Source organism: Sturnus vulgaris, chromosome Z (genome assembly GCF_052056855.1).
Source record: "Sturnus vulgaris isolate bStuVul1 chromosome Z, bStuVul1.hap1, whole genome shotgun sequence".
NCBI classification, from domain to species: domain Eukaryota; kingdom Metazoa; phylum Chordata; class Aves; order Passeriformes; family Sturnidae; genus Sturnus; species Sturnus vulgaris.
The window spans coordinates 30,542,619-30,564,673 of NC_142283.1; the positions used below are offsets into that span (position 1 = coordinate 30,542,619).

A 22,055-nucleotide genomic window follows, 5' to 3' on the forward strand; every position below is an offset into this window, starting at 1 on the left:
GAAACTATTTTTTTATATGTTCTACTACTCTGTAAATTATAAATACATTATTTTGTTTTCCTAAATGTTCTTTCTGGGTGAAAAATATGCATTTTTGCATGAAAAGAAAAAAGAACAGCGGAAAACTTTCCAAAATTATCAATTTGAAGTGCTATAAAAAAAAACATTACATAGACTTAACTTATATTGCTTCTTATTTCAGACACATTTTTTCGCATAAGTAAATTATTCAAGCTGGGGCCTAAACACTGAATCCCAACAAATTTCAGAGATGCAGTAGTTGAAAGTACTCAGGAAGGCATCTGAGACTAAAGTAAAAAAAATTCTAAAGATATTTTTTCAGGTCATCATTAAAAATTGCTCACAGAAACGTTTCATTGTCATATTATAAGTCATCCTTAGCCATTGATAAAGTACAGAAAGAAAGACTTTTAAATTCATTTTGATGTAAAATATTACAAGAAATTTGTACAACAAAATTTGCCCAGTTTATGATAATAAAGAAGCAGGTTAGCTATCAGCAGACTAAACACACCATCCGAAAGGCAGTACCTACTTCTGCTGTTGAGAACAGTTTGAAGTTTTTAACTCTATTACTATCTCAAGTGGGGAAACATTTGTTTTTCTCTCTTTAGAGCTTACCTGCCCTAACGCTCAAATTAAGTGTGTAAGTTCCATAAACACACCATAAATCCATCATTTTCACCTAAACTGCCTTCCAGCAATTCAAGTTTGAAACCAAGTTACTAAAGAACATGGCATAGGGAGGTGAAGATCAAGGCTGAAGTCAAAGAAGGAAGCCAGGTGACCAAATGACAAAGAAAGACAGTAATTCTGTATTAAAGAGTATAATCATCACAGCATTTTTCAGTTACAATCAAGATATTTTAAGTGTTAGAAACAAGGGCACAATTTAAACAGCAGAACCTCCACATGAGCAAGAAGAAATTTGTCTTTTTCCAAATCACATCCTATGCTTGCCTTCTCTTTTTTTTTAATTCAAGGGGTACCTTCAAACCCCTTCAAACAAGATACGACTGTAGGTCTGGTGATGTGCAACTCTTTCCTAAACATGGCTGTTTGCTCTCATCAAAGGCGACAGCCTCAGTGACTCAAATGTCTTCTTTCATCCTCCAGAAGAAGATCTCCAACTTTTGAATTAGACTTTAGCAGCAAGAATAGATAATGTCAATACGTCTGTTACTCAAGCAAACTTTTGGTAGGGTTTCGGTAACCTCTGTAAAGATGTTATATTTTATAAATTGCATCATAAGCAGAATTATTTCTTATGGTCCTTAAGCAAAATCCATAGAAACTTACTGTCACAAAAATCCAGATGAGAAACCTGCCTTTCAAATTATCTGCACAGCAAAATTATTTGTAGGGACATTTGTCTTTATATTAAGACACAATCTCGTATGGCAATCCATAGAAGTGCCAGTGCCTGCTGGCAACATGTCTGCTGAAGAGGGTGGCAGGCATAGCAATGTGGGTACTGAGGGCCACCATTCTTATCTTCTGAATAAAGGACTCACTAATGCCACAGCAAACTTAAATTTGGATGTTTTACGGTAAGGAAAAGAAAACTGGAATTGCTCTGTGATGATGAAATACAAATACATGCCAGAAATAGTCTAGGGGAAGTTACTACAGAGGAGGTTTGAAACTGGGATATTGTCGGAGGAAACTCCACCACTGAAACTCCATGGTCTAAACTGCACTTTTTATCCAATGATTAGGACATTGCGAACTGTTAGCCAAAAGTTTGTTAAAATACTCTAAAATAAGAGTATGGAATTTAGATATATGTGTTCGTCTGAAAATAAGGCTTGAAAACTCAATGTTAATTTTCTCTCCTCAAAGCTAGATTACTCTAACAGCTACTCATGCCTTACTCATAGTAAGCACTTCCTTTGATAACACACTTTTACAATCACCTTTATCTAATCATTTACTTAAAGTCATAGTGTATATGAGGAAATCAAAGAGCAGGAATACAGTGAGTAAATTCAAGCTAAAGCCTTCAAGGAAGAACTTGTGTGGTGTATCACGGGTAAAGATCCCACATCTACAACATAATGTAGAAATTAACCACACACTTCATTAGATCATTTCCTCTTGTCCAATCACTTATTACCTGGGAGAAAAGCCTGGCAGGCAACTGATTATAATCTGCTTCCAGGTAGTCACAGAGAGCCATCATAGCACACTTAGAAGTCTAACTCCCAGATTAGGGCTGTATGCACTTGCTTGCCTCTTCTACATAAGCAGCCTGAAACAACAGGAGTGAAAGTTTTTTGTGTAACTGCACACAAAAATTCCCCAAGCACTCTTAGACAAGCTGTATCAGGATGCCAGGAGCCTGAGCTGCACAGTTGTACTGTAGACGCATGAGATTTCAATCATAGATAAAGGCTTTATCTATTAGCACTGTAACTGTACAAAATACATCCGCAAAATCCCATTATGTGTCACATAGCTTTTGTTTCCTACAGGCAACCTGATGAAGGATACAAAACTACCTGAAACAAACATAAAGATGCAATTTTGAAGCAACAGGCATCAGTGTCACTATTATGAGATGGCTCAGAAACACCACAGACTCCTTTATTCCTCACTCTGGCTCCATGATTCTTTTAAAGACACTCAAATAAGGAGACAGCTCCATACACAGGTAAACTTTACAGAAGTGAAGGAAAATGACTGTGGGAGGAAGAGCATGGAGGAAGCATAAAAGTGGTACAGAAAAAAAACGCCTAATGCTGTCTAGTCGCAGGAACCCTTCATGTGTTTTTGTGATCTTCATTTCCTTATCACACGCTCACCACACAAGAACTTCACCCAAAACTTCATGGCTAGTCACTGAGCCATCTCAAATTTGCTGTCAAACAGTTTTAATAGATTTTAATACTTTATATGAAATTACCATTAAAGTTTTTAAACAGGAACAGAGGACGCAGCAAGCATTTTCTAGTAAAAAAGGGTAGAATTTATTCTAACACAATTTGTTGCTTTCCCCATATGTTCAAATTTTCCTGTCTATCCCCTTCTCAAAACGGGCAAGTCTATATCTCTCATTACTTGTCCTGTACTTTCACAGGTGTTTTGTATCAGATGGCAAAACAGCTCTATCATTTACCAGTCTTGGCACTATACTTTGGGTAGAAAGAATTAAATCTGATTTAGCATTAAACTACAAAGAAAAACGCTTTCACTTTCTTTAAGTTATTTAGAAATCAGAGAGGGCTGATTGAATTTGATGATCACTGTTGTGCTTTTGGAGAATGACAAAAAGGTGACAAACACCATCAAAAAACAGAGCTGTGTTAAAACAAGCTATATTTTGCACTACATGAAGAAAAGCCAGTACCGCTCTCCTTCATCATAACACTGACAACACCAAACAGAATGCCTGACAGCTTTCCAGGAGACTTTAGCAGCTACTGCTGATGTGTTGCAGAAAATAGATTGACACTGAAGCCTATTTGCACTATGTGCTTTCCTAACATCCAGTTTAAGAGAGCTAAGCAAAAATCATCAGTTACAACTGCCCTTCCAAGAGTCTGCTTGAAAATAGATGCAGCGTGTATCTGAAGTTTGTATTCCTGCTAAGCAGTGGTTGGTTTTAAGTAAGAGTAATCCTAAAGATCTATTAGCAGTGGGAAATCAAAAATCTCCAATTTTGTCAGTCAGTGTTGCACAAACTAAGAATCAGAACATAAATAATAGTGCCCATAAAAGAAATCAACAAATTAAAATCTGACAACTTGCTTTTGAAAAAAAAGTATGTTTATAATGCAAATCTGCCAGCTAAACACAAAAGTTTACCTATTTAAACAAGAGATGGAAAAACAACTTTTAAATATAATCAGAAAAGGTCAAGTTGTTTTCTTGTTCAAAACAATCTTACTAGAACATTCTCAAAAATGTATCTCACTTGATAGCTACAACAATTCATATTAAAAGTGAGAAATCACATATTTTCCCCCCATACCCTCTTGTACATCCTGTACAACAAATAAAATGCTTGTCTGTGTAGGTACTTCCAAGACAACAGATGTACCTTTATCTTTCTAGCAGCTAGCTGACTTCACTGAAGAGCTTTTTTAGTTGGTCGGTTGGTTGTTAGTTCATGCTCAGCACCAAGTAATACTGACTGCCACTCAGCTATACTTCACCTACAAGCTTCATCTGTGTTTTAATGACTATAGCAAAACTGTCCACTATACCTACAATGGCTTCACAATTACTAACATTAAAAAACATTAAATTAGTAACATTGAAAGATAAAAAAAGTCTTTTAACTAAAGGAGGTTATCCATGCTAGTCATAGTGCACTGCTTATAGAATAAATGGTTAAAATATTGAAATATTGATAAAGTTTAACAGCTTCCTGAAAAAGTGGATGTTGAAAATGCCTTCTTAAACTCTCATTCATTCATAAAATAAAAATGAAAGCTTGTAGTTTACACTCAAATACAAAAAATAATATTATACTTGGGTATTTATTTATCTTCCTTTTTGAAGCATTCTTCTCTAAAATTCACCAATAAAGCTTTTAAGGCTATATTAACAATGAAGAATTTCATACTCTGTTGCACATAAACCTGACGAAATAATGAAAGATAAAAAACGTAACCTACATCTGTTAAACATAACAAAGAACCGCACAATATTCAATCACACTTCAAGAGTAATGCACACATATTACAGAGCGTTGACACATAAATAAGCCTAAGAAAAAACTGATTCTAGAAAGCTGTTCCTAAAAAACACCAAGGATGCAGAGTATGAAACACTTAAAAAACTAACTCTTTATATACTTCTCTATGAATGTGGATATCATGTGTAACCTGTATATAATTTAGATATATCATAAGAGACTAATTTACAATTCCTTCCATGAAATTCTCTTCCTAGTTCTTCTGTGATACAAGGCAATAGCTGATTGACTAGAGATTGGGAACAAAATCATAAGTTCATGCAAAGCCTCTTGTAACCACATAGAGAGCTAAAATCAAGCCCACCCATACCACACCACTGCTTGCAACAAATCATCACATCAATTCTTGCTAAGTCATGCTGCCCTCAATAAAACTCACCAGAGGAACACTACAATTAAACGGGACACTTCAAAAATCTTACCCTGGAGTTGACTGCAGGTGGAGTATTTCCCAATTACAATATCTCATTTTAGTTACAAACAGAAATAGAATACTTACCACTCAATAGTTTTTTAAGGTAACTTTTATTAATGGGTGAGCTACTGTAACCAACAAGTAAAATAAAACATACACTTTCACACTTAATTCTAATTGAAAAATAATGTATTTATAAAGCCTCATTAGCTCTCAAGAACAGAACTGCTTTGTAATTTCTTTTTTTTAGCCTGATGAATTTTTAAAAAATTGCATTAAAATAAACTGAAGTTTTTCAAAACAACAAAGGAAATTGCCAAGTATCTTGGATGTATCATTCTTAGGATGATAGAAACAGGTTACAGCAGGTTACAACAGGTTCTTTTACTGCCCCAATCACGATGGCCTTACATCTCTTACATCCCAGGATGCATAATTTGCTATTTGACATAAACACACATGAAACCAGACAGTCCTCTTTCCAAGATTTCCTAAAATCACAAGTTAGGGACCAAGTGCCTTTCTCCCTTTCGTGTCTTAACAGAATGGATGGCATGCTTAGATGTTTGGGTTCCTCTGTTTTTCTTTGAGGATGCCAGATGACCCCCCACACAAAAGAAGAAAGCAAATCAGCCTTCTATCTCCCCTGCAAAGCCATTGTTCCTTAAGAATCTGGTCAGTTTAGAAGAGGAAACAGCTACTATTTTTAGCAGTTTTACAAAACTGAACTGATTCATACTCAGACAAACTGATTAATTGTTTCAGGATTCTTCTGTGAATTCATCTACATGGCACAGGATGAGGGAAAAGCCGGAAAGAAAGCACTCCACACTAGTATGGTCATTCACTGAACAGTTACCATATCCAAAATGTCTATAGCAGTGAATACTTGAGCTGGCAGTCAGGCTAAATTCAGAGTTGTCAGTCAGGGAAACTCCTGAGGCATTCCCGTTTCCAAGCAGGTTTCTTTAGAAAGGGAAGGGAGGGATGGCATACTACTAAGTGAAGTACTTTGCAGTGGGTTCAGATTTAATCTAGATTTTCTAGGAAAATTTCAAGGAAATTTGTACTGTAACATTCCTTCTGATGGACTGTATAAACCTTTTTTAAACACAAGAATGTGGCAATACTGCAGTTCTACAGTAATTGTCCAAAGAACTTCCTCCCTTCTTCCCTTTAAATACACATACCACTTCTCTAAAGGGATTTCTCTAAGAAAGCGCTATGGAATAAACTACAATCTTCCAATTGTGTTAATTTTTTAGTTAAAGAAAATACAAGCAAACAAACAAATAATACTTTTTAAAAACACCCTAGAAATAGAACAGTGGTTGCAAGAGTTCTGTTTTCTTGTAGCAGTCTAACCTTTCTTCTCAAGTGATGGACCCACTGTGCTTCTCATGCACTGAAGTTTCTTTAAGGTATATTTTAAGGACAAAAGCTGGTAAGAGACTCCTTACATATCATTGAGTAACAAGATTCACCAGCCTAGTTCTACCACTTGGCTCTAAAACAAGACAAACACTTCTAGACTGTCTCAGCAAGTAATGGAAGTCATACATGGAAACCCTGCAGGGAGGTGCAAGACTTTAATTTCTGTAGAAATCCAGATGGACTGGCTTAGTTCTAGAATTAAAGCTAACTTTTGACTCCCACCCTTTCCCACCATAAGGAGTTTACAGATCTACAACCAGAAAAGTGAAAATAATATTCACGCCCAGTTTAATGTGTAGCTTTCACTCAAGTAGATACAAGTTGTTTTATCTTTTATAAGCCAAGATTCCAGCAGCACCTCCAACTGAAGTAATTTACTTCAATACTAGCTCCAGTTAATATAAAATAATATAAAAATAGCACCGTTTAAAAAAACCCAAACCAAGAAGACAAACCCTCATCTACAGCTTCTCTGCGGTAATACACAATATAACTTAGGATCAAGACCATTGAATCATAAATTAATGCCTCTTCTAGATGCACAACACTGCTTCTATTCTTAAGTTAACCACTCAAATGATTGAAAATAAGAAAACAAAACAATCACGTGGCTTCAAAATGTTTACCTTTACTCAGGGAAAAAAACTCAACATAACATTAAAAAAGCCTAAAACTTGGAGGGTATGGAATAGCAGGATTGAAAAACCACAACAGACCTATACAGGTTTGCATGTACAAATGAAGAACCTCGAAATTAATTTTTAAGAAAAAAAGTATCAGTGAAGTCCCATTCCTCCACATGTAGAACACACTGAATACTGTCAAGGGATTCTCTTGGTTTTTAAAAAATTCTCCAGAATTAGATTTTGTACATACACATGGCAGAGAGAAACCAGCCAATTCAGACTAACACAAGCTCTAGAGAATACTAAAATGTTTTTTTTGGCACACTACTATTTTTGTTGTTTATTTACCTTTATAGTTTTTTCTTATTAAAGATCATCTAAGCCACCTGTCACTAACAAAATTATCATATTCACAGGATATGACAGTATTTCCAATACCAGAAGGCAATATTTTTAGAACAGGAAAATATAATTTTGGAAATCAATACACTAGTTACCAGTCAATATGGAATGGAAGTATTAATAAAAGCCTTGAACTTTGGAAATCCACTCAGGAGAATGTAAGTTCTTTCTATCTATCAGTTCCACCTGTTATTATTATTACACAGATGTAAACAAACATGAACATGGCTCTAGACAAAAGAAAAGCACTTAGAAAAAAAACAGTTACAAAAAAATTTTGGAGATTGTTCTTCATTTTCATACAGCTACACTGGGGAAACTGTATCTTGGGGCACAGCTGAAGCAGATTTTTGGAAGAATGTGGGGTGGGAAAAGACAAAAAAAGACAGCTGTTGCATAGTTGCTTATGGACTTTTCTACATTTTTAACACTCCTAATTAAATTAAGCAGTCTTACAGAAATACATGAATGCTTCTCTACTAGTAATTACATTTTGTCAGAACAAAAATACTAGGTACTTTTCTGTAAGCAAATTCTAGTAAGACTAGGGCACACTTTTTCTCCTGTTGACTGAAAGACCAGGCAAACTAGAGAGCCTTCGCTGCCCCATTCCATATGCATGTATACAAATAAATGTCAGAAGAGACAGGAGTAAACTTTATTGATTCTGAAAGACTATGCATTTCCTCCATTATAATTAACTTCTTTGCAAACAAAGACAAGCTGCATGCTTTAAAGATATAAATGTTCAAAACTGTTTAAAGTTTTGTGTTGGAAGAAAATCTGGCCACATCATGCAGGGCGATAAAGGCAAGGTGGTCTCAGATCTCACATTCAGTCATAGTGAGGCTAAGCATATAAACCCACCATGCACACAAAACACATCTATAATTCTACACATGACCATCCATGGGGCAAGGAGGGAGGTAGAGGGGGAGGGCGTCCTAGTTTAAAACCAGCACATTCCTAGTGTCAGGCCTTGAACTCAATTTCCTTGTTCAAACAAGGTCAGAAATTTATTTAAGATTTCTATCTGAAAGTAACTTCCCTAAATATCAGGGAAAATATTCAGAAACTGAGAACAAAATCTCATGTGCCAGCCAGCTATTTTTTCCTCACAGTTGTATTTGAAAAGGGAGATTTTAAATTCCATAAAAGCCCACCCTGATTTTAGAGTACAGCTGTACTTATGGCTAAGTTGATACAGCAGAATATTCTCAGCGCTAATGCTCTGCAAGGCAATTAAACCAGTCTTCTCTACTGTGACAGACTTTGTGAGTCCACAGATTCCAGTGGAATAGGTTCATCTTGCCATGATGGAAAAGCTCTTTGCTTTGTTACAGACTAGGTTTATGTTGGATCAACCCAATAAACAAACTCACCTCATGATCCCTGTAGAGAGAGAAGAGCTCCAGGAGTGCAAGATTACTCTTTTCAGCATCGAATTAACTTAACGTCCTGAAAAATTGTTAGCATTATCTTAGATAATGTTCTCATATATTCTCTTGTTAGCTAATAAAAACTGAAAAAATTCCCAATTTACCCAGTTCAAGTCCTTTTTTCTTCAAGAACTTCTACTCCAGCCTATGTTTAAGGTAAGTATCTTTCTTCATCATCTTTTTGAAACTCACTCTGATTCTGTGATGTCCTTCTGTAGATCATTAACACAGTATTATTTTAAAAAAGCACGTTTCTTTTTTTAAAGTAGTCCTTATCCTTTCCCCTCAGTCCTCCTGTAATGCTGCTTGTTTTCTGCTCAGAACGGAGAAAACATAGCAATGATTAATGACCATTATAGCGGAAGATCCAAGAGTGCACCCAAACAAGCACCCCTATAAAAGACCTAACAGGATTATACTGGAAAAACAAACAGAAACCCTGTTTGTGTAATGAACTGTTTGAATGTGAAATCTGAACATGGAGTCAAAAGACTTGGACTTTGGTGGAGGAAAAACAAATCAACTGCATTAATAAACATGAAAAAGAAGCTCCCAACTACTACTACGTCATTAGACACACACTCATTAAAGAAACTCATGTATTACATACCAGCTGTTTGTGTCTAACATGCCAAACTGAAAACCAACCAAAAAAGTTGAACAAAAAACCAAGCAAACAAAGAAGAGTGAGTGAAAAACCCCTAGTTTAACCTCCTAAGCTAGAACAGAAAGAGGCACAATTCCTATAAAGGAAGACACTGTGAACAATTAAAAACTGCATTAAATACATAACAGACTTCATTTTTTTAAGTGTAACGTATAAAAGTTAATAGATATGAGAATCAGGAGTTGATTTCTTCATTTTAGCTAAAATTTTTTTATATTAATATCCAAACTAATATCTAGGCAGTCAAGAGAGAGAAAAAAAAATCACATATAACTTTATACTAGAAAATAAAAAATTCTCAGTCCACAAGGAATTAAAGATACTCAAAAGGTACAGTATTGTTACTATCGTCCTTCCTATTCTTCTAATGCACTGTATCTATTGCAATTAATAGCATTAAAAATTGTCACGTAAGTCAGTGTGTACTAAGCATTTGGCTTAAGAAATGTTAATAGAGGACCCTTTTCCCCAAAACTGAATTTAGACTGAAGTGTCTAAATAAGCCAATGAAGTTATAATCAAAAAAAAAAAACAGAAAACAGGTTAAGAAAAGTTATGTCCATACTGTATATTCATGGGGGGAAAAGGAGAGGTATATTGGTGGATTTATACAATACATACCACCTTAATGTAGATTTTCCTGCAACATCAAAAGCCTTTTTTAATATGAGATAAGCGTTAATTGTTTTAATAATAACTTTTTAAAAAGTGAATATTCTTCTCTCAGGTAATACTCCCATTACATAATTTGGATGATCTTCTTATAATTAAAAATAAAGCTCTGTAAATTTTAACTGGTAAAAACCTTCTAACTATTTAAGTCAATTTTTTTGCCTCAGGGATTTTTACTTTACTTTTTTTTTATAATTATGAAAATTGCCTAGACTTTGTCATTACATTCAAATTACACAAAGCTATGCAATCGGTTCATCTAAAACACATTTTATACATTTAGTGAACAATGCAATGGAATTTAAAAAAAAGGCAGCACTGGAACTTCAGTGTGAGGACACAAAAATTATTCAGTATGAAGCAAAAATCACCTTCCAGTCTCATGAATTACTAAAATAACACTGGATAGCAGAGTGTATGGAGAGATGCTTATGATCTTTAGTGAAGGCTGAATAATCTTCATGTAGATGCTACGAACAGACCCTGCACGCATACTGACATCATCAGTAAAGACTTTGAGGCAAAGGATACTAAGGTAACCACGCAATGTGCTGAGAGAGAAGCCTTTAATTGCTTTAACAACTTCCTGAGGCTTGTATTACTAGGTTTACATTTGCTCAGAAAGAAATGCAGGTTGTCACAGAGGTAGCGAGTGTGGTACTGTGCAGAAAAAAACCCTGCACTGAATCCTGATTCTATTAATTGTGATGTGACTTTTTAAATTACAAGTGTCATAGCTTGAATCCATTACTGAAGTCTTCTGACATCTGCAAGATCTGTCAGGAGTCACAGATCAAGAAGTAATACTGTCAGGTAGCAATTTTATAAGCATTTCTGTTTTCTCTATTTGCATGCATTGACACCATCACATTGAGATACTACCTTCTTCAAGTCACAGCAGAGTTTTAAGTGTAAAATGTTCTTCTGCACCAGGGGGTAAAACAGCGTTTACAACAAAACCTAAAAGTCCAGCTAATACTAAAGCTCAGAGGTGATATAAACTGACATGCTATGAAACAAGGTGTTTATCCTGGTGTCACGTCTCTTTCAACTTCAATGACTTCAACAGATCATCTAAGCAGGACAAAACTCTGGAAATATTACCAGCAGTGACATGATATGGCCCAAAGATAGCTGAATAAGATGATTTGGGCTGTTTTCCAGAAAACTGGATTACAGTCTCTTCATTTTGCACACAAATAGCTCAGCAGATATTTATTTGATTTCTCAAAACTGAAGAATAACCACATGACTAACAATCCAATCAGAATTACAGAGTTAGTTGAGATTCCCCCAGTCTGGATTATCTAGAAGGGGCACCATAAACAAATTTTTTAATCAGTGTCATTGTTTCAATTCTAACATTAATCAAACCCTTGTGAAGAAATTATGCTTTCCACAGTTAGGCTGAAAGTTCTGATCATCAAATGCATAGGTTAAGAACACTACTGGGCCAACCACTTTCACATCTAGATGTCATTTGGTCTTGCCAACCAAATTTTGCACTCATATTTTTAAAAAAGCATATTTCGTGGCCCCCTTTTCAAGCACAAGTGCAAATTCCCTCAGATGCTGCACACACATGCTGCTTTTCATAGGAAACTTTCTGCAAATACACATGGTTTCAAAACCATTGATCTAAGGAGTACAGTACACGGCCCTCCACCCCAGAGTCTGTATGTATATAATGCTAGGCACACTTCAGGGAAAAGGCAGAGAGGGAACAGAAGTAAAGAACAGCTGGAGACTTGCCTTTATCATGAAGTTAGAACTCAGTTAAGTTCTGGCTATCTGCAGCAATGCAGAAAGCCTTAGCAATGTTGATCCTCTTCAGACCAGTATTATGTCTTGTCTCCAATGCACACTAACAGCACTCACCTACGCATAAATACAGAGAAAAACAGCAGCTGAAAACCTTAGCTCAACAAAAGCAGAAGACTGTACCCTCTCTGTTCTCTCAAACTTCGATGCTATAAGCAAGGTAGCTCCTGTTAGGAAGCCCAAGAGTCAAAAGAGCCAGAGCAGTATGAACAGTGAAACTTCTTCTAAATCCAAGGTATATGAGACACAAAGGTGCTTACCACCTCAAATTAATTTCCAAGTTAATAGCTTAAAAAAAAGGAAAAAGAAGGAAAAAAACCACATCAACCTGAAGCCAAATATAAAAGCTTGTTTTAAAATTGAAGCACTAAACTTCTGAGTATTGAGTGGAAGATCTAATTACAAAGATGAAAATGAAAAAACACATGATTTTAAATGCTAGATAACACACTGAGCCTTTAAAGTGACATTTTTCCAAAATACATCTCCCACAATCTCCGTCCTGTTTTGGGAAGGGAAGGATCAGACAGTAGCTACAGATCTAGTAAATTACATCCAACCTCTCAGAGGAAGTAATAATAAATAAATCAAATAAGTCCAACACGTCAGTTGTTTTGATTTAGCAGCTAAATGACCGCCTCAGTTTTTTCCAACTAGAATCTAGGTAGAAGTATTTCTCTGGGCCAATTCCACAACTTCCTGTTAATCTCTAGCGAACTCACTTGATTGCTTTAAAAACTAAATAGAAGAAAAGGCTTCATTGTCCAGTTGTTGAACAGTAACTTAATTTAGTATGGAATGCTAATACTGTCAGGGTCTGTTACACAAGATCCCTCTTGCAATTGCTACAGAAAAACAACCAATTTAGGCTAGATATCAAGTAGGGAGCTGGGTGCTGGAGGTAGATTAACCATACCAGATGACAGTTTTTCATTCTCAGTATTTCTTCGAGCTGAAGAAAGTCTGGTTTCAAGAGGAAAAAAAAAAAAAAGAAGAAACCACTGTAAGAAGACATTTTATTTTTGTATGTCTGTAAACAGGCACAAGTTTAGAATGTTAGCACAGAACAGGACTACAAATAATGAAGAAATGTCATGTAGAAGAACAATCTTGTTATCATTTCTGAGGTCACAAAGGTTTCTTCCTATGATTAAACTTCTAGGACTATTATACTAACACTTCACAATCATTCAAGATTCTCATTTCTACAGTAACAGAAAGAATCAAAGAGTAGCTCAAGCAATCACAACAGCATATTCTGGAGTCCTGCTTTTATTAAGAGATATTTCAATCTATTTCCTGTCACTCTTCCACAAATCTGTACCCAAGAAGGTAATCTAAGGGCTGGAGCATCTCTGCTCTGAAGCCAAGCTGAGAGAGATCACTATGAACTGTTCAGTCTGGAGCAGGGAAGGCTACAGGGAGACCTTATAGCATCTTCCTGTACCTAAAAGGGGTTTACAAAAAAACTGGAGAGAGATTTTTTTAGGACTGGAGAGGATTTTTTAATGTACTGTTATTACAAGGGGAGATGGCTTTGAACTGAAACAGATTATGTTCAGCTAACATACAATAATATTCAGATAAGCTATGAGGGTGGTAAAACACTGGCACAGGTTGTCCAGAGGCACCGTGGATGCCCAGTCCCTGGAAGTATTCCAGGCCAGGTTGGATGAGGCTCTGAGCAACCTGGCCTAGTAGCATGTGTCCCTGTCCATTGCACAGGAGCTCACACAAGATGATCCTTAAGGTTCTTCCAACTCAAACCACTGAACAATCCTATGAGTTTCTATAAAATCTCCCCTCCACATTGAAATCTGGGCATATGCCCTTTAAGGCAGTAACTGCATACCTGCTCAACAGGTAGGTATAGAACAAGCTGTAAGAGATAGCAGCTTATACAGCAATGAGCATCTATCTCATGGTTGAAATACTGCTGAAAATAATAATAATAAAGTATTTAGATAATTATATGTCAAAACAGGAAATACTACATTGGTATTATACATAAAACCCCACACTATTAGTATGATGGAATGTAAGGGATAACAAATACCAATTTAAATTAGAAAATATTTTGAATTAGGAGATTTATCGTGTTTTATTTCATATATGTATACCTGCAACTAAACGAGAGAGATTTCTTCAATTTTCTGTAATGACATGTTACCAAAACAGAGCTACAGTTCTTATCACAATCAACATCAATGGCAAAAAGGAGGCAAAATACACTCCAGCAGCAATTCCTCACTCTATAGCATTGGTTCCTGAACTTGGTCATATCATGTAACAAACACACACACATAAATAATAAAGAATTGTGCATTATAATTATATAGAAATATACATTAATATACAGAAATTGTATACAGAGAAATATTTAAATTACTTCATGTGGTTCTACTATCAAGTCTCTGCAAGCACCAGTTCCACGGTAAACATTTGGACTGGGTAGTCCTAGAAGGCTTTCACAGAAATAGCATTAAGAGCAGAATGCTGCCACGACTTCCTTTTTACATATATTGTTTATTCCTGCACATATCTTCACAATAAACATGTTTTCTGATCCTGTAATGCTGGAAGAGAGGACCACTGTCCACAAACTTCTGGAACGACCACCACCATCAGCAATGTCTTCATGGAAAGGCAGGGGGTGGGAGCAAAGCAGCAGCACAACTGTGTTCTCAACAGACCACCTTGTTTGTCTCACCTACACAAACCTCTTCCCCTTAAAGGTATGGAATACATCCTGTTTTTCTAAGTCTATGCATCTCTTTAATTAACCTTCTTTAAAGAACACCTACTTTATGGGAAATGGGCAAATTTGCCTTATGTAAAACTGATGGATAAGCTACAAAAATGAACACCAAAGAAACAAGACTTCACTACTAAAATAGATACAGTGTAAAGTATTAACAAATTGTACCTAGGCACTTGAATTGATATGTTCGTGTTTGCAAAAATTTAATTGCTCTGTAGGTCTTTTCTACACTTCAAATACAGCTCTGGAGATTAAGGTCTATACATAACACTGAACCCCAATGCCGACATGTAACATGTCCTTGTAACATGGATCCCTGAACCACACAAGCAGGTTTTTTTGTAGAAAACAAGACTTACATGTAACTCATACATTTTTTTAAAGGACTCTCAGTGCACACAAGAGGCATTTTTTAGTGCAAATATAAGATGTCCTCTTAAATCTGTAGAAATAGAACAGTACACATCACCATTTGAGAGCAAAAAACGAGGCACTCTCTTTACTGTTCAAACCTCATTTCATTTTACATTTCTGTATTTCAACCAAACATTTCAAAGTAAATCTTAACTTTGCATTATCTAAAAATTTTAGTCAAGCTCTGCCCAGTTGTTTCTCACAGAGACACTGAAAAATCAATAGATATGAGAGGAATGTTGAATTTGTCTTTACAAATGAGTTGTGGATCAGCCTGTAGATAAGGCTAGCACTGAGAGATAAAAGAAACAATGGGATGGATTCCACTGATTGATGAATGGAAAGAGATATTTGCCTTTACAAACAAACTGTAGGGCTGCTGATAAATGAAATTGGATATCGAAAGATGAAAGAAGCAACGGGGGGAAAACTATGAATTCTATAAGAATTAAAAATTAAAAGGGAGGATTATACATTAGAGGGGAATTTCAGGTATCAGGCGTTCCGGGAAGTCTGTGCCTCTCAAGTACCTCAGCCAATGGGGAAAGAGAGAGGGAAATGCGGCCAGGAAAATAGGATAAAAAGGAGGCTGTGTCCTCCAAAAATTTGAGAGATCCCAGGGGAATGTCCCATGGCCTCTCCCTTTATTCGAATAAAGCAAAAAGGACTCCTCTGTCTCCTTTTTGGACATAAACCTCTGGTCTTTCTGGATTAATTTTCCTGACAATTTTGGGGGCTCGTCCGGGATCTTTCCACCATCCGGGGCGGCGGGCAGCGAGTGGAGCTGAAGGCACGCCTCACCCAGTATCGGTGATCAGCTCCCCTTGGTGCCAGCTGGCACCGGGCGATTGATTGGTTCCCGAGACTGTCCAGGAGACAGACGAGTGGCGGACCAGGGGGGTCCATGAAGAGTCCGCAGGGAAGGACCACTGAAAATCTCACCGGTGAGTAAAATGGGATCTTCGGGGAGCAAACCTGGGAGGGCACCCATGGAGGGTAGCACAGGTAAACCTGAGAGGGCACCCATGGAGGGTAGCACAGGTAAAACGGGGCACCCAGAGAGGGTTGGAAAGGTGAAGCCGCGAAGGGGCCCCGGCAAAAGGGATGACAATCCCATAGTACCCCCGGAGAGTCCCTTGGGGTGAATGCTGAGGTCTTGGGAGAGATTGTATATTCACCCAGAAGTAACTATGGAAATTATGGTAAAATATTGTTATTTTGTGTGGCCAGAGTATAAGTTGGCAAGGGGACTTATATGGCTACTTATGGAACAGATAAAATTCATTTGTGTCGAATTTTGTGAAGGTATTTAGAGGAGAATTGGAAAGGATGGATTGAAAGGGAATGTGGATTAATATGGGTCAGACAAGAAACAAGAAAAATTTATGTGTTAAGAAAAAAGAGGAGGAAGAGGAAAGTGGTGAGGATTGGAATGTTTTTCAGCACCTTCCCCGTCTTGTCCTCCAGTGTTGCCAGCTGACCCAGGGCCAGCTGCAGGTCGTCTGTATCCTCAACTTTCAGAGCAAGGGGATCAGGGAAATGTTATTCCTACAGCCTCACCTGAGAAGGATGATGGTGTAGGGGGAGGGGAGCAGCATGTTGTATCACCCCCCAGAACTAGAAGAGGAACTCAGTTTAGGGCATCAGAAGCCCCCCAAGAGACAGGGGTACACCAGATGCCACTCTGTCAAGTTCCTTTGGGGAGTCAAGGGGGAGGATTTGGATTTGTAATTGTACCACTCACTACCCAGGATATAAGAGGGTTATAAAAAGAATTACCCCCATATTTGGATGATCCCATAGGGGTGGGGGAAAAGATAGAGGAATATTTGGGAAATACAGATTATACATGGAAGGATTGGGATTTTCTATTGGGAATTTTGTTTGGGAAATGAATGATTTTGCAAGAAGCTCGGCAGCTGTGGGAGGATGAACACCCACAAGCAGCAGGGGGGGCTGGACCCAATGCACCTACGGTGGGTGATGCCATCCCCCAGGCAGACCCCCAGTGGGACCCAAATAACCAGGCCAGTCTGGCTCACCGTGATTACCGTGCTTATTTGATTAGGGCAATCAAGTCAGTGGCTCCCAGAACTAAAAACATAGCTAAGGCTATGTCGTTAGAACAGGAGAAACAGGAAAGCCCTCATTGGTTGGAGAGGATTAGGGATGCCTTGAGGAAGCACAGGGGGATGGATCCTGAAGGGCCAGCCTTCAACACATTGCTTAAGGTGCAATTTGTTACTAAGGCCTGGCCTGATATAAGGAAAGGAGTACAAAAAGATGAAAAGTGGCAAAATAAGCCTCTAGAGGAATTGGTTAGAAAAACACTGCAGATATCTGTAAGAAGGGATGAGGAAAAGGCAAAAGCTAAAGTAAGGATGATGGCAGAGTTTTTGCAGCCCCAGAGGAATAAACCACAGGGTCCAAGGGGTCCCCAGGGGACAGAGGGGACGGGGTCGGCCACAAGGAAGTGGCAGAGGGATTCCCTCCTCGGCAGGGGACAGCCGACCCAAACAGCGGCTGGGGAAGAACCAGTGTGCTATCTGCAAGGCAGAAGGGCATTGGAAAAACGAGTGTCTGCAGAAACAACTGGACCCTCAGGAGGAGGAAGTCCAGAGAATAATATAAATGGATTGTTAGGGGTGTCAGGGGCTCCTATTATACCAAAGACCCACCACTCAAGAGCCCTTGATAACTTTTAAGGTGGGTCCTGATCGAGAGGAGGTTTGTTTTCTGGTAGACAGAGGGGCCTCTCCGTCCACCTTAAGTTTTACACCTAAGCGGGGGAAATTGTCAAAAAGATCCTTGGTTATTCAAGGAGTAAGCGGGAAGGATGGGGAAGTGCATTTTATTCAACCGCTGTTAATAAATGTGGGTGACAGATTTGAACTGCATGAATTCTTGTTTGTTCCTAATTGTGATTGTAATTTACTGGGAAAAAAATTTAATGGCTAGAATGGGAATGCAAATTAGTATTGTAAGAAGTGACACGGAGTCCGAAACTGTGATATCTTTGTGTAAAATGTCTGAAAAGGCTTATGCTAAAATAAATCCGGAAGTATGGGCAGCTCCAGGGAAATATGGGAAACTGGACATAGAGCCTCTCCAAATTACTTTGAAGCAACCAGGACAAATGGTGTCTAAAAAGCAATACCCTCTTTCAAGGGAGGGAAAGAAGGGGTTACAGCCTGTTATTGAGTCCCTGCTAAAAGCAGGTCTTTTAGAGCCGTGTATGTCTCCCTATAACACTCCTATCCTGCCGGTTAAGAAACCAGATGGAACCTACAGAATGGTGCAGGATTTAAGAATAATAAATGATATTGTCAAATCAAGGCATCCCACGGTTCCAGATCCATACACAATCCTGAATCAAATCCCTTCTTCACATCAGTATTATTCTGTACTGGATTTGAAGGATGCTTTCTAGGGGTGTCCAATCACAGAAGATAGTAAACAGTATTTTGCTTTTGAGTGGGAACAGGAGGAAGGAGGGAAAATGATAAAACAACAATTGACATGGACAGTACTCCCTCAAGGATATACAGAATCACCAGTTCTGTTTGGGCAAGCTTTGCAGAAAATATTAAGAGAGTTTACTCCACCCTCAGGAGTCAAGTTGTTGCAGTATGTAAATGATTTGCTCTTATCAGGGGAACAGGAAAAGGTGGTTGAAGAGGCTACTGTAAAGCTGCTTAATTTTCTTGAAAAAAAAAAAAAAAAAGGGACTTAGAGTATCCAAAAAGAAAGCACAGTTAGTAAAAAAGAAGGTCAAATATTTGGGACACATTCTGTCCGAAGGGTTACGGTGTATTGATCCAGAAAAGATACAAGGGATTTTACAGGTACCATTACCCCAGACTAAAAAGGAGTTACGGCAGTTTTTAGGGTTGGTGGGGTACTGCAGAGCATGAATCGAGGATTTTTCTGTGGTGGCCAGACCTTTATATAACTTTTAACCCAAAACAGTCCTAATGTCGTGGTATGGACACCAGAAGGAGAGAAAAGCTTTAAGAAATTAAAAGACAAATTGGTTAAGGCCCCAGTTTTAGCTCTTCCAGATGCAGAAAAAGAATTTCAGCTATATGTGGATGTCAAACAGGGTCATGCTAAAGGAATTTTGGTGCAAGAGCATGGGGAAACACGGAGGCCTGTTGCCTGTTTTTCTAAGTTGTTAGACCCGGTGGCCAGAGGCTGGCCCCATTGTCTGCAGAACTGTGCAGCCACAGCTCTGATGGTGGCTGAGGCCCGAAAGCTGACAAGGGGAGGGTATCTCATTGTTAAAGTCCCACATCAGATTAAAGCTTTGCTAACTGAGAGAGCCTCTAAGTGGATGACGAGTGCTCGATTATTACAGTATGAATCTTGTTTAATGGAACAGGAGGATTTAGAATTTAAAGGTGGGGAAATTTTTAATCCAGCCTCTTATTTAAATAGCCCTGGAGAAAAGGGGGGCTAGGAAGAAATCCATGATTGTATCCAGGTTATAGACCTCCAGACACGGGCTAGGGAAGATCTACGAGATATTTCCTGGCCTGAGGGAGAGAATGTGTTCATTGATGGGTCCTCCAAGGTGGTAGAAGGGAAACGATTTACAGGATACTCTATCGTGAATGGAAAGCAATTAAAGGAAGGGGGGAGGTTACCAGCCACCTGGTCAGCTCAGACAGCAGAGCTGTACGCGCTTGTGAGAGCCTGTGAATTATACCAGGACAAGACAGTAAATATATTTACTGATTCTAAATATGTATATGGGGTAATACATGCACTTAGAAAACTATGGAAAGAAAGAGGTTTATTAAGCTGCAGAGGAAAGACGTTAGCTCACGAGAACTTAATCTCTCGCCTATTGGAGGCAGTGAATTTACCAAAAAGGGTGGCGATAATCCACATTAAGGGGCATCAGGCAGGATGGTCGGAGGAGGCAATAGGAAACCGACTAGCTGATGAAGAAGCTCGGAAAGCTGCATTGTTGCCGGAAGTCTCTAAGATCCTGCCTTTGCTCCCAGTAACTGCACCGCTGCCAGAGAAACTCTCTTTTCCACCAGAAGAACTTGAAATAATTAAAAAGAGTGGGGCAGAGGAAAGAGAAAATAATTGGTATACAAGGGATAGTAAGCAGTGGATACCAAAAGCTCTAGCCCTACAATCGTTAAAACAACTTCATGAAAGGAGTCATTGGGGCTCCCGAGGACTGGCAGAAGCCTTCCTCAAAATGAACGCTGCTGTTGGTCTCTTTAACCTGGCAAAGCGAGCTATTGAATGTTGTTTAATTTGTGCTAAAACCAACAACAAAGTTACAAAGAAACTGGCCAGGGGAGGGAGGCGTTGGGCAGTACGTCCCTTCCAGAGATGCCAGGTGGATTTTACTGAAATGCCTCGAGTGGCAAGATTTAAATATCTTCTGGTAACAGTATGTCAATTAACCGGGTGGCCAGAAGCATTTCCAACTGTGTCAGCAACTACAGGATCAGTTGTTAAAATATTTTTGGAACAAAAAATTCCAAGATATGGGATGGTGGAAGCGATAGATTCAGATAGGAGAACTCATTTTACAGGAAAAATTCTTCAAGGAGTTATGACTGCTTTAGGGATACAGTGGAACCTCCATACCCCCTGGCACCCACAGAGTTCGGGTCAGGTTGAGAAGATGAATGAAGAAATAAAGAAACATCTCCTGAAGCTGGTGATAGAAACTAAGATGCCGTAGGTACGGCTCCTGCCCCTGGCTTTAACAAGAGTAAGAGCCAAACCCAGGGGAGATATTCAATTATCTCCCTTTGAATTGATCTTTGGAATTCCTTACCCTTGTAATTCTCAGCCGAGTGGGGGGATAAAGATAAGTGATGTGTATTTAAAACAATATGTGGCTGGGATACTGTCTCTTGTGAAATCTCTTCGACAGGAAGCTCAGCTGGCACAGACCCTGCCTTTGGACTTTGCTGTTCACAACATCCAACCGGGACACTAGCTTAAGGAGTGGAAAGAAGCACCACTGGTGGCGAAGTGGCGTGGACCTTTCCAGGTGTTGCTGACCACAGGAACAGCCGTCAAGACAGCTGAACACGGGTGGACCCATCACACTCGAGTCAAGGTCTCTGCAGCCCCAGAGGTTTGGACATGTCAGCTGGAGGAGAAGGACGGGAAGCCGCGACTGACACTCCGCAGGAGTGGACTGGAGCAGTAGCCAGTGCGTCGACATCGGGGGAAGCCTCGTGTGCCCACCCACAGAGTGCCTGCTGAAATAAATTGTGTGGGCATCCCTCCTCTCAGATCTCCAGTCATTGGGGGCCAACCCTTGCTGTCATTGTTTTCTTTATGTTAAGCTGTTTCTGTGCCTTCACTCGCCACAAGTGGTGTGAAAGACAACGTGAAAGTAAAAATTAAGTTAGGAAATTAGATTACACAATCAGAATGTTTCTCTTAATAATGTTACCTTTATATTATCAGTTAGGTTGGAGCCAAGAATGGGAAAGTAATTGTTTTGACCTTAGGAGAAAAAGTAGCAAAAACCTTTATGGGAATGGGACATGTTTTCTTGGCTACCTGGTGGACTATAGGTTAAACAATTACTTTTTTTCCTCTTATGTGCTGTAGCAACTCTAATCTTTTTACCATGCACGATCCCTTGCTTAGTACAACTTATTCAACATGTGATCAAAGGGATGCAGGTAATAGCCA

At 38.5% G+C, this 22,055-nt stretch overlaps 1 protein-coding gene across 39 annotated transcripts in view; it reads right to left on the minus strand.

Moving 5' to 3' along the window:
* The window catches only part of PAM (peptidylglycine alpha-amidating monooxygenase), a 150,019-nt gene that overhangs the window by 97,499 nt on the left and 30,465 nt on the right, over nt 1-22,055 (minus strand). For 9 of the 39 annotated variants that reach the window (XM_088157279.1, XM_088157269.1, XM_088157305.1 and 6 more), the window contains 3 exons: nt 12,131-12,256; nt 9,144-9,251; nt 8,983-9,058 (listed from right to left, as the gene is read on the minus strand). The exons of 16 other annotated variants lie outside the window; for them this stretch is intronic. The gene's annotated coding sequence lies outside the window, so the exon portion shown is untranslated. The remainder of the gene's footprint in view (nt 1-8,982; nt 9,059-9,143; nt 9,252-12,130; nt 12,257-22,055) is intronic. 14 more of the 39 variants (XM_088157287.1, XM_088157281.1, XM_088157271.1 and 11 more) reach the window with 3 other exon arrangements.